Below are 13,284 nucleotides of genomic sequence, written 5' to 3'. Positions count from 1 at the left end.
TCATTCATTTCTACAGCCATCCTATGGGGCAGGTGAAATCTTAAAGCTGAGGGCAATGAGACACGAATTGTTTAAGTCAATTGCCCAAGATCAGGTAGTTAGTGAGTTTGGAGTCTGAAGATGAAGGCAGGCCATGAACATCAGGCCAGCATCCTTGCAGTTAACCACTAAACTCTTCTGCCTGCCAGCCCATCCTCTTGCCTGTGAATAAGCAAGCACATGATTTTACTTATGTACGTGTAGAGACATATACTTGTGTGTATGAAATACTATGTATAAATGTATAAAGTACTGTGTATACATGCATGAAATGTATATGATACTAAATGTAATATTTATCTATGTATAGATGGAAAGCAAGATAAATGTCAATGTGCCTTGATACATAGGAGAGGGTTTTGGTTTGTTTATCCTGTTTGGTTGTGTTTTTGAGTTGCACCTGACCGATTCCATCAGCATCTTGAAGGTGTGATATTTTTAGAGCTTCTGAACCAATTCTAATACACAGCCGGAGAGAACCACTGCCTTATGGGGTTATTCCAACTCTCAGCACAGAACTGAAGGCTTTTACAATTTGCCTGCAACCTAACTTTTCTTGAACTATGACTTGGATTTGGTGACTGGCGTGTAATACTAAGGAATATGGGTGACCTTTAAGTTCTTTTACAAAATCTTTTCCTTTTTTCTCTCCTCCCTCCCTTATCCAGGTAGCAGGGGAGAAATCATAATTGTTTTCTTATTTTACACAGAAAATGATCCCTACTTTTTCGTTTCTGAGTAAATTTGGGAAACTTCAGGAGACATACTTTTTTTTTTTTGCTGAGGAGGATTTGCCCTGGGCTAATATCCACTGCCAATCTTCCTCTTTTTGTATGTGAGCTGCCACCACAGCATGGACACTGACAGAGGAATGGTGTCTGTGCCCAGGAACCGAACCCAGGCTGCTGAAGTGGAACACAATGAACTTAACCACTAGACCACTGGGGCTGGCCCTCAGGAGACATGCTTTTAAGGACTTAGTGAAGGACTTGAATAAAAGTACAGTATTTATATAGTCGTCAGTTTTGTCTGCAAAGATTCACCACCCTGGGATTGGCCCCACTTGTCATTCACTTCCCGTCAAATAGCCAATCAGATGGTAAATTTGGAAATCCAGACTGGAAGTTTCAAGAAGAGAATTTGCAGGTTTGATGTGACTAAGTGTTCTAGATGGTTTGGAATATAATAAAAGTGGAGATGTCTGTACATTTGGCTCAATTCCATATGTCTCAACTTCCAATACCTGCCAAGTCAAATTAGGTTGCAAGTTGAAGACACATTTTTGTGAGGATTTTACATGGGCCAGTGGTTCCCAATTTTTTTTTTTACTATTTTTGTATCAAAATAAGCGATTATTGAATGAACTATATCAATGTTGAACATAAATATCATTAAATAATTATTTTCCTTAATTTAAAAAACGTTGATAGACTCATGAGTAGATTGAAGACCCAGTGTTATTGTTCATCCACATGAGGATAATTACAGTTTTTTTCCAAATTAATTGTATGCAATGGTTTAAGATTTCATAATGTAAATATGTACTCGAACTCTGTTCCCAAAGGTAGTCCTGCTCAAGGGAATAGCTGATAAAAGACGCTCCAGCATTTCTATGACCAGTGACGCAAAGTATTTCACACCTTTCTTACCAAATTCATTTACAACACTTCCTTCATCTGAAACGTCAGGGCGTGACTCTGGTTCCAGGCTTAGCAGCCGATCCCAAATGCATTGTCACTCCTCTCCCAGCATCATCTATCAGACTTCCGCTTAGCATTCTCACAGAAGTTCCCAGAAGTGTTAGCAAATGGAAGCCCAGGCCAAATTCCGTTCACACGCCCGTGAAGGCAAAGGCTGGCCCTGCAGCTGCCTTCCAGGCGTGGGCGTGAGGGTCCCACCGCGATGCCGACGGAAGCAACTTTGTGCCTTCATTCCTGTGCGTTTACAGGGGCTGCATTGTCATTTGGGCAAATGCCAGCTTCGTCAAGGAAGGCCCCAAGCCAAAACATCGGCATATATCCAGTTGCTGACAACCTAGCACCTGTAAAAATCAAAAGAAAACCCTGCGGGAGTTATATGGGGAGCAGAGTGGAAGTCCTGCCAACCGGCTTGGCATTGAGAGGAAGCCAACAGCAGCCCCGCTGTGCCTAACATGAGATCAGCTTAAATCAACATGCATTTTACAGTATGGAAGCACGCCGGAGAACCCGAAATGTGTATGTTATGGAGATGAATGGCCACCCCTGTGAAGTCTCTGGAAAGTCGTTAAGAGACGAATCTTTTGCATGAATTTTGTTCTGCCTTAAGAAATTATTGGCAAAGGTTGCTTTTTGTTGTGGAGTCGTTGTCTGTTTACTTCGCCTCCACCAGAACATTTAGGACTTGCCTCGAGGGGGTTTTCTTGACGTCTGTCCAGAATCCAAAGGCAAGGAAGCTTTAGTCACAGAAACAAAGGCTGGACTTTGGGGCCGGGAGGGGGCCTTCCAGCCAATTCTGGCATAAAGGAGGAGAGTTTATCTGTGTCCATAAACAAAGCTTTGTCAACCTAAGGATGCCTTATGAGTTGACCACCCTGCTCGGTGACAAGCCATTAATTGGGGATGGGGGTGGGAAATCTAAGTGAAATATCAGATGACAAATAGGCGGGAATTCAACCCTGAAGCTCCAGCCCACTTAGGAATGCAGACAATTGTCCACATGCAAATGACCCAGCAGCAAGCCTCTCAGGGCCACCAAGGGTACATCTGAAAACGGAGCTGGGAGTCCAATCCAGTAATTATGCCCCAAGCGACACATTTTTGGAGAAAGCCAAAGTCTATGTATGTGTCACCATTAGTATCTATACTTTATCATTCCGTTTGAAATTTGTATGGACTCCCTATTAACTTGCTTAAAAATTGGCATTCTCAGCAATTTCATGCTCTTCCAGATTTTTTCTGTACAACAAATGGCATTGTAGAAGAATACTTTGAGTCACTTCTCTTGTGACAATGGACCCTCCAGGATTGGCTCAAACTGACCCCATCTCATCAACAGAAGGTTTTTCACAGGCAAAAAATTTGCAAAGTCATGTAGCCAGAACATGTGCAGAGGAGAAAATCTTGACCTGAAATGACCCTGGAACCAAAGATTCACCCCCTCACCTCCACCCCAAGGAACCAAAGGAACAGAACATGACCGGAACCTGAAAGTTGGACTCTTATCAGAAGTGAGGGGTCCATTGTCTAGGAAGATCCAGTGTTAAAGCCCCTTCCACAGCTTAGAATAAATGTTTAAAGCCCTCCAATCAAAACCTGACCTGCCAGTGCTTCTGCATACCAGCCGTCTCTCCCTAACCTCTTAAATTTCACCCCAAATCTTGAATCAGGGAGATAGGGTTGAGAGCATTGCCTTCTGTCTCTTTGCAGGTCGACCTCGCAATAAAGCTTTTTTCTTTTCTCAAAAGCTGATGCTGTAATGATTGGCTCTTTATGAGCATTGGGCAAGAGAACCCCAATTTTGTGCAGTAACGCTTCTCTCTCTCTTTAACTTTAGCAAGACACTTGGTGCTTGACATTCCACAAACTCTATTTAAAGACAGCCAATGTCCTTAACTCAATAGGTCCAGAAAACCTGAGGATGTGAGGCCAATTCTGGGGAATCTCTTTTCTTGCCTTCTCCCTCTCCTTGTGATTACATCAGGCCCATCCAAATAATCCAGAATAATTTCCTGAAAGGGATCTCCAAGTTTGTTAATCAACGAAACAATCCAAGTTTATTTATTCAACAAAACCACGTGTATACGAACCAGTGATGGCATGGTTTTTCAAAAACTTTCAAATGAAAAATGACGTATTAAAAATATTAAGACTGAGTTCTTTAATTATTAGTATAAGTGACCAGTTACACATTTTCAAGTGACAGCTCATCAAAAGTTTGTCTGTAGGCTAGTTGTTTAAAATTCTTTATACTTCGTCCTTTATAAATAGTGGTTAGGAAATTGGCTGGCCTGTATGAGGCAATGGCTGGAGAGCCTAGGGGACAGGGTTCCCAGAGCTCCTGGACAGGGACCTCAAGGTAGCACAGCCCTGGGCTGTCATCTGTGACATTTGTTACTTTGCAAATTATAGGCATGCATTATCGTATTCATATATTATTTACATTGTAAAACCAGCACTGGAGTAGAAAAAGCATGAGGTTAACATAAAATTATAACATAAAAATATTTTCCATGTATTTTTTTTTTTAAAGATTGGCACCTGGGCTAACAACTCTTGCCAATCTTTTTTTTTTTTAAGGATTGGCACCTGGGCTAACAACTGATGCCAATCTTTTTTTTTTTTTCTGCTTTATCTCCCCATCCCACCCCCCCCCCCCCCGTACTCAGTTGTATATCTTAGTTGCAGGTCCTTCCAGTTGTGGGATTCCATGTATTTTTATTTATAAATGGTGTATATTAACTTTTATTCTCATAAAAATGTACATTAGCTTTAATAATGTTCAGGATGGTTGACTTTTAATGGTCTTGCTGATTATGACGGCTTATAATACAATTAGCAGTAATCTCAAGGCATAACATACACTCAGGGGAGGTTAATGGCTAAAAACAGTGTATGTAAAATCACGTTTCAAATCATGCTGTTGATAACTTCAGATCTGACAGATGACTGTCTGCTCTCATTGGATGGTCGTCGTGTTGACCTCATAATATGGCTAATAAAAAGCTTCTACTTGGATTAACAGAAGAAGAGTCATCTGTGCTTTATCTGGCGCTCAGGGACCTGAGGTGTGGATCAATATTTTTAACCTGCAGTTCTTTTACAGGAAAATTGTAAGCTACCTGTCCATTTTGTGGAGGCTAGATTAGTTAAACCTAGATGAAATAATCTCCAAATCTACTTAGTTGTGCAAATGTCACATTACACTGGAAGTTGGGGATTGAGAAAAAGCCCCACTCTGGGCTCCTCCATGTGCACAAACTCCCAATTTGCCCTCAGGATATCTCACATTCCAAAGACATGACACATCCCATCTGTTGTGTGAGGAGTCAACGTCAAGCCGACTGTCAAGAATCAATACATCTTAATGATTCTCTTAATTATTTAGGTAGACATAAATATAAATGGAAGTTCTAGTACTTGCTTCCTACATCCAAACTGGTTGTCTTATGAACCTCACCCTATGCTGAAGACCTTCATATGAGACAATAACCACTAGACTGGAATTGCCTGTGGAATTGCCTCCAGGAGGGAATAAAAACACTCTTTAGCATCTTGCAGTTCACTTTGTGCTGGACGGGTGAGGCCTGTGGGAGGAGAACACTTCTTGGGGTACCAAGAAAGGAAATGCTTCTTAGTGACATTTCCATTTCTACGGATTATACCAACTCCAATATATGGACATGAGAGTTATCAGGGCAGTCCATATTCTTACACAATCCTCCAGCCATTTTTCCAAGGAAATAAGCATTTAAGAAATGTTTGTTTAAGGAATTAGTGAATAAATAAATGTGAAATGAATCAATAATGCATGAGGAGATAAAAGAAGTTTTGCTTGAATTCTTTTATAATTCGCACTGGGCATTCCCACCTTCAAGATGGCGGCTACTTCACAGTGGAAGCTAGTTAGTGCTGAGGTTGGTGCTGGTGGGCATTTAGGTGTCTCCTTGATCTGATATTTAAATACACTATATAGCAGCAAAAAGCATTGTTGTGTTCAGAAAGCTTTGTTTCCTTGGTCATCTTTTTCTTCCTTTTTTAAACTTCTATCCTGAACTATTATGGAGTGCCTGCTAAAGAGAAATATTACTTAGTGACTATTTAAGGAAACTCATTAAAAATTGAGAATGAGAGAGACCACTGTCTTCTCTTCCTGGTGCTCCCACTGCCTTTTCAGTGTGGAATTCATACCACGTGTGTTAAGCAACAGTTGAGGAAACTGATTTTCTCTGTGTCCCAGGAAAGCCAGAGGAAGCAATGAAGACCGAGAACAAAAATTACGCTAATTTGAAGGTGGACACAGGATGTTTCTGAGGTACAGTGAAAGATCAACAGATGTACACTACAGGGAAAACTAATGAGAGCCTATTTTGAATGACAAAGATTGATTTCCCTCCCCCCATTCTTTTATTGTTCATAGAGTAGGAGATACATAGAAGATAGAAAGATAATAGATAGATAGGTAGATAGATAGATAGATGATAGATAGATGACAGATGATAGAGAGAGAGATGCACTATTTTATTTTTTTTAAAAGATTTTATTTTTTTTCCTTTTTCTCCCCAAAGCCCCCCAGTACATAGTTGTATATTCTTAGTTGTGGGTCCTTCTAGTTGTGGCATGTGGGACGCCACCTCAACGTGGCTGGATGAGTGGTGCCATGTCCGTGCCCAGGATTCGAACCGATGAAACACTGGGCCGCCTGCAGCAGAGCTGGCAAACTTAACCACTCGGCCACGGGGCCAGCCCCTGCAGTATTTTATTTTTAAACTAAATTTGCCAGAAGATTGTTTTCATCAACGTTAAGATGAAAATGCAGAGGGGAAAAATATTGGTTCTTGGGAAAATGTGCCTTTTCTCCATTAGTGGCATGTTTATTCAAGTGTTATTTGTATATTCTAGAAAGTTATTTTGCATTCATTGTATAACACAAAAGACAATGATAAACAATCTTGATACCTTGTCAAATTGAAGGACTCAACGTTTTTCTTTTATCATTGTAAAACCAAGGACATTTTATAACTTCTTTGGACACGGTTGTTACATGTGGAACAATTTGTCCTAAGTGGAAGTAAATCCTGGTTAGTTTTTCCCTGGAAGTGCCTTATTGTTTAAATATATTTGTTTTATTTTTGAAGCAATGATGGATGTAGACACAAGATATCCAATAAAACACAAAGATTGGAATTACGTGCAAAGTGAATTTATAGCATTTAAAAAAACCCTTCGCTAGCTTTAATGAAAGGAGAATGCTGAACAACTGACTCTTTTCTTATACAAAGTTTAGTTGAATTTCTCACAACAGCATCACTGCCAAGCCATTACACGGAACCCACGTTCATTTTACCCTTCAATTCTCAGGAGCTTTTGTGTCAGAACAACATTTATAGAGCTTTGCACTTAGCTGGCAGCTTCGGCTGGCACAGTGTGGCCAGGATGTGCAAAAACTCCTGCCAGGAGACACACCCAAAGGGTTGTCATCTGAGAAGGATTGGAAGCCCTGCCTTGGAAAAAATTCTGCTTATTTCAATGATTCTTTAAGCAATCCTTCTCAATCCAATTGATCTTATTTAACCTCCGTCGAATGAGTGTGTGCAATGCCGGAAGAGCCCGATAACCATCCAGGAGCTCTATGGATGGAAGCCTCTTGATGTTCTGATGACTTGCCCCTGGTGACTTTAGTAAATTTCATGTGTCTCGAAATCCTCAGTCAACCGTAAGTCACTGATCCATCAAGTAAATGAAACAGAATTGGTCAAAGGCAAACTCTGGCCACATCCTGGTAAAATGAAATGTCTTCCTGATTTTGGCAGGCATAACTTTCAGGTCTGCTATGTCTGTGAACAAATTTTTTTTTCACATTCAGAACATGAAACTTGTTAATGTCTATAGGCTCTGAGGTAACATAGCCTTCTAAAGTGTCCCGGTGTTGTTTAGCAAGTTAACGTGAATCCATACTATAGGTCAGCTGAAACTGCCCCCATGTTAGCATTCTTAGACTCTAAGAACATGTCTGTTACACAGACCATGTGGTTTCCATCCTAGATAGCAACACGAAACAATAATTAATCAAATGAAGATCTCTTGCCACATCGTCTGTGTGCAATGTTTAAATGTATATTGAGAGAGTGGTCATTTTTAATTCTTTTTAAGAAATAGAATTATAAATGTGATTCTATGTGCGAAAAAAGAGACTTTATTTGAAATCATTTGCTCATTTAGGTTTTCATGCAAAACAAAGACATTTTTAAATTTTTCATTATTGGGGAGTTTTTATTTACATTTGTATTCTTTTTCTTCTCAAACTGTGCTAATTATTTATGTTAAAGCATAATGATAAAAGTCATAAAATGCATTTGAATCTTGTGGGGGTAAATTTCAGAGAAAACGAATATTATACTGAGTTACAAAAGGATGTCTGATGTTTCTAATGTATTTTACTTAGCCGTTAGAGAAATAACCATGGGCAAGGAAGAAGTTAGAATCTATCAGCTTCCCTTATTAACCAACAACCACTATTACAATGAGATAGTTGAGCATTAATAAAGCTTTAATTCATTTTTCAGTAGATGTCACTTGAGATCTGTCAGCGCGTTGGTATTGGCTCTATAGCATTTCTTGCAGTCTTTTTTACTTTATCTGCACACCTTTAAAACACTGTATTAAAAATAGATATTTTCAGGAAGCACTTCACACTGTATTTAAATGTCTGGCATAGAACCATGATCATTTTCTCATTAAGAACCTAATCTTCTGCATGTGAAACAATCAAGTTCTGGGAAGTTCTCTGCAGGCACAGAGAGGACAGTATACCCAGCTGGGCTTCCTAGGGCTGCATCATGGCTGGGGACCATCTCAGGCAGAAAGAATTATTGTTTGGCTATTTTTCAAAATGGTGATTTTAAAATTTTTTATCCATTTATTTCACATTAGTTCCAGTTAAAGTTATCAAAATAATTTAGCAGAACCTGAAATGTGTGTGTGTGTGTATTTTTTATATATGTACAATAATGGGCTGGAACCATCTGGCTTTGGTGATACACAAAACCCAGAACGATATTTTAAGAAAACCCTTTATGCATGGCAAAAATGTAGTAAATCAAGGATTTTATTTGAAGTTCTTTCCAGTAAAGAGGGAATAATATTCACCTCCTTGAGATGTATCATAATGCTAAGAATTGAGAGAAACTCTGCAGTTCAGAAAGGAGAGGACAGACGGAGGATGCAGTTCCAGAGGGAAGGTGTTATTCTCAAGCTTTACTGAATCAAACCATTTCGTGTCCAATGCCAAATCACTAGCAGATGCAGTATATCTTGCCTGAAAAAATAATCATGTAGACAAAAATGAACACAAAGAAAATATGAATTACAATTTTTAAAACAGCACTAACCAAAAAAAAAAAAAAAACCCTCCAAAACAACAAAAAAAAACTAAAAAAGTGCAAATCTTCATCAGGATTGAAAAAAGATAATGAAAAGTCAGTTTACTAACCTCAAAATAACCCTGTGGAATGATGTCTCCTGATTTGCCAGGGCAGATTCCACCACCAGCTATGAGTGCAACTTTCTGGTCCATCTACCAACGGGGAAGGAATCCAGGAACCCGCCTGCTGACGGCCAATGTTGTGGCTACAGATGCGAAACAATAGCGCACAAAAGCAGAGAGAAGAGAGACAGCGTCTTAACGCCCCTTCGACGTTTCTAGCGTTGCCCTCTTTGATTTCTGCGGTTAGGTGCCATAGTTTTCTCGACATTCCAGGCTTATCTATTAATTCCCCAGAAGTATTTAAAATCAAACCGTTTGTGTCCTGATGCGCTTATTTGAGGGGGAAGCAGACAACCCGACTGTTCAGTCTATGCACCCCCTTCCTCTTCTGTCACTCCCTTCTTCACTCTACATGGTCCTTAATGTGCGGGAAGAAAGGGAAAAAGACGGGATGCCATTCTCCGCGCAGAAGTGAGCAGTGCTGTGCTATGTCATATGTTTCTGTATTTTCTGTTGACATTGACACGGGCCTGGGAGGTGACAGACCATCCATGCTGCTGACTTCTTTTGTGACTTTCTTTGTATTTAGTTTTAAAAAAAAGATGCTGCTTGGAATTGTATCAAATTCATATGTTGATTTTGAATCACCATTTTTATTTCATTTTCTCACCAGGAATATTTAGTGAGGACACAGGTTTTTACATCAATATGAACACAAGGCTCCTGAATTTATATATAATATGTATGTTTATAAATATGATACATAATATATACTGTATAGAAATATATTAGGAAAATTATATATATAAATACATATATGCAGAGAGAGATAAGGACCAAGAAAAGAAAAACATATGTTTGTATATTGTATATATTACAATGTTTTTTTTCTTAGTCATTCTATAGTTTTGGCTGTTAATATGAATAAAATGTATTTTTTTTTCGAATTTCCCACTGGATAAGGCTAGAATAGGGAGAAAATTTTGTTATATATGATTTGTATTATTTATCTCTAGTTGATCTCACTAATTCTTAATTACTTTTAATTGATCTTTTTGATTTTTTAGATCTATAGCCTCAGCATCTGCATGCTAAACATCTCTGGACTTTAAAAACAATATGTGAATAATCATTATTTAATTGTTTTGGCCTTTGTGCTTTAGCAAGAACCTCCAAAGCAATGTTGAACAAGAGTGGTGACGGCATGCCTCCCTGTTTTTCTTGATTTTAATATAAATAGTTCATTGCTTCTTTCTTTCTTATGATATTTGGTGGTAAGTAGTCATGACTAGCTCATTTTCTTCTGGTTCTATCTTATTTAGATTTTCTTTTAGGAATAGCTGCCGGATGTATCAAACACCCTTCCATCCTCAGCCACCATGAATATGAACAGATGGTTTTCTCCTTTAATTTGTTAGTAGAATAAAAGATCTTCAACCATCCTTTCATCCTGAATTAAAAATATCAGTCACCCTCTTGAATATCTTAGATTCTATTGTCTAATAGTCTACAGTCATGTGTTGCTTCTGATGGGAATATGTCTTGAAAAATGCATTGTTAGGCAATTTTGTCATTGTGTGAACATCATAGAGTGCACTTACACGAATCTACATGGTGTAGCCTACTACACACCAAGGCTGTGTGGTACTAACCTTATGGGACCACCGTTGTACATGTGGTCTGTCATCAACAGAAACATCATTATATGGCGCATGACTGTATTTAGAATTTTTGCATCTACTCATGCACAATAATCATATGGCATTATTCTATAATTTTTTCAATTATTTTGTACTTACCTTAGCAAGTTTGGCATTAAAATCGGGCTAATATGAAATTGGGCAGTTTTTAAGCTTTTTCTATAGCCTAGAAAAGTTCACATTTTGCAGAAATGATTTGTACTTTAAAGCTCAAATAGACCTCAGCTGTAAAACCACCTGGGCCTGATGTATATTATTTTTTAACCTAATGTGTCTTTACATTACCTTTTCAACACCTTCCTTGGTTATTTGTACACTCAGTTTTCTGCCTCTTTGGGAAGCAAGTTTGGATATTTTTGCAGGAAATCAACCATTCTCTTCAAAATTCTCATATGTATTGCCATAGAGGTGCACAAAATATGCTCTTATGATGCTTCGCATTTCTTTAATATCTGTGATTACACTGCTGTTTTATTCATAATCTCATTTATTTTTTACTCCCTCTTATTTTTCCCTAATCTGACTTTTTGGTAGTTCTTTTGTTTTATAGTTAATTTCAAAGAAATAACATTTGGATATATTTATGATTGCTATTGTTTATACTATTTCAGTAATTTCCACTTTTATCTTTATTCTCTTCTACTTTGCTTTTTTCTAGACACTATCAAATTAAGGAAGTTCCCCTATATTCCTAGTTTAATGAGCGTTTTCATCATGGACAAGTGTTGGACTTTGTTGACTGCCTTTTCTGTGTCTATTGATATGATCACGTGATTTTTCTTTTTTATCCTGTTGATGTGATGGTTTACATTAATTGAGTTTTGAATGTTGAACCAGTCTTGAATACCTGGGCTGGTTCTCACTTTGTCATGGTGTGTAATTCTTATTATACTTTGTTGGATTTGATTTGCTAATATTTTGTTGAGGATTTTTGCATCTATGTTCATGCAGGATATTGATCTATAGTTTTCTTTTCTTGTAATGTCTTTGTCTGGTTTTGTTGTTAGGGTAATGGCAGCCTCATAGAATGAGCGAGGAACTATTCTCTCTGCTTCTGTCTTCTGAAAAAGATTGTAGAGAGTTGGTATAATTCCTTCCTTAAATGTTTGGTAGAATTCACCAGTGACCCCATCTGGGCCTGGTGCTTTCTGTTTTGGAAGGTTACTAATTGTTGATTCAATATCTTTAATCGATATAGGCGTATTTAGATCATCTCTTTCTTCTTATGTGAGTTTTGGCAGATTGTGTCTTCCAAAGAATTGTTCTACATTAATTTGTATCCTCTCTCTCTTTTTTTTCTTTTAGTTAGCCTGGCTAAAGGTTTATCACTTTTATTGATTTTTTTTCAAAGAACCTGCTTTTGTTTTCATTGATTTTTTTCTATTAATTTCCTGTTTTCAATTTCATTGATTTCTGCTCTAATTCTTATTTTTGTTCCTCTGCTTACTTCAGATTTAATTTGTTCTTCTTTTTCTAGTTTCCTAAAGTGCAAACTTAGATTATTGATTTTAGATCATTCTCTGCTATTATATGCATTCAATGAAATAAATTTCCCTCTAAACACTGTTTTCACTGCATCCCACAAATTTTGATAAGCTGTGCTTTCATTTTCATTTAGATCAAACTATTTTTTAAATTTCTCTTGAGATTTCTTCTTTGACCCAATGTTACTTGGAGGTGTGTTGTTTAATCTCCATGTATTTGGGGGTTTTCCAGTTATCTTCCTGTTATTGATTTCTAGTTTAATTCCATTGTGATCTGAGAGCAGATATTGTATGATGTCTATTCTTTTAAATTTGTAAAGGTGTGTTTTATGGCCCAGAATATGGTCTATCTTGGTGAGTATGAGCTTGAGGAGAATGTGTATTCTGCTGTTGTTGGATGACATAGCCTATAGATGTCAATTATATCCAGTTGATACATGATATTGTTGAGTTCCTTTTCCCTCCTGCCTACTGGAATCATGAGTGGATTTATCTCTGATATTTATGGTAAGAACCTATTTGAACTCCTGGAGGTAAACTCACAAAAGTTTGGGGGCCTCCAGGAATGTTTAACTCTCAGACTTGTCCACCGTGAGCCTCCTGCAATTCATCAAGTACAGCTCAGATTTCCTGCCTGGCACAGGATTCCTCTTGTGAGTTTCTGCTCTGGTCAGCTGTGACTCCCTGTGTTTTCCTGTCTGTCTCTCCAATCTTGGGGACAGTGGTTTGCTCTGTGTCCTCCTGTCTCTTATGGATCCAAGAAGAGCAGTTGATTTTTTACTTGTGGAACCAGAAAGTAGATGCCTTATTTTGCTTTTTTAATTACATTTTTTCTAGTTTCTTTTGTTGAATATGTAGTTCATTTATATTCAGTCTTT

The sequence above is a fragment of the Equus przewalskii genome, chromosome X (genome assembly GCF_037783145.1).
Source record: "Equus przewalskii isolate Varuska chromosome X, EquPr2, whole genome shotgun sequence".
NCBI lineage: Eukaryota > Metazoa > Chordata > Mammalia > Perissodactyla > Equidae > Equus > Equus przewalskii.
Note: the sequence above shows the minus strand (reverse complement) of the source record.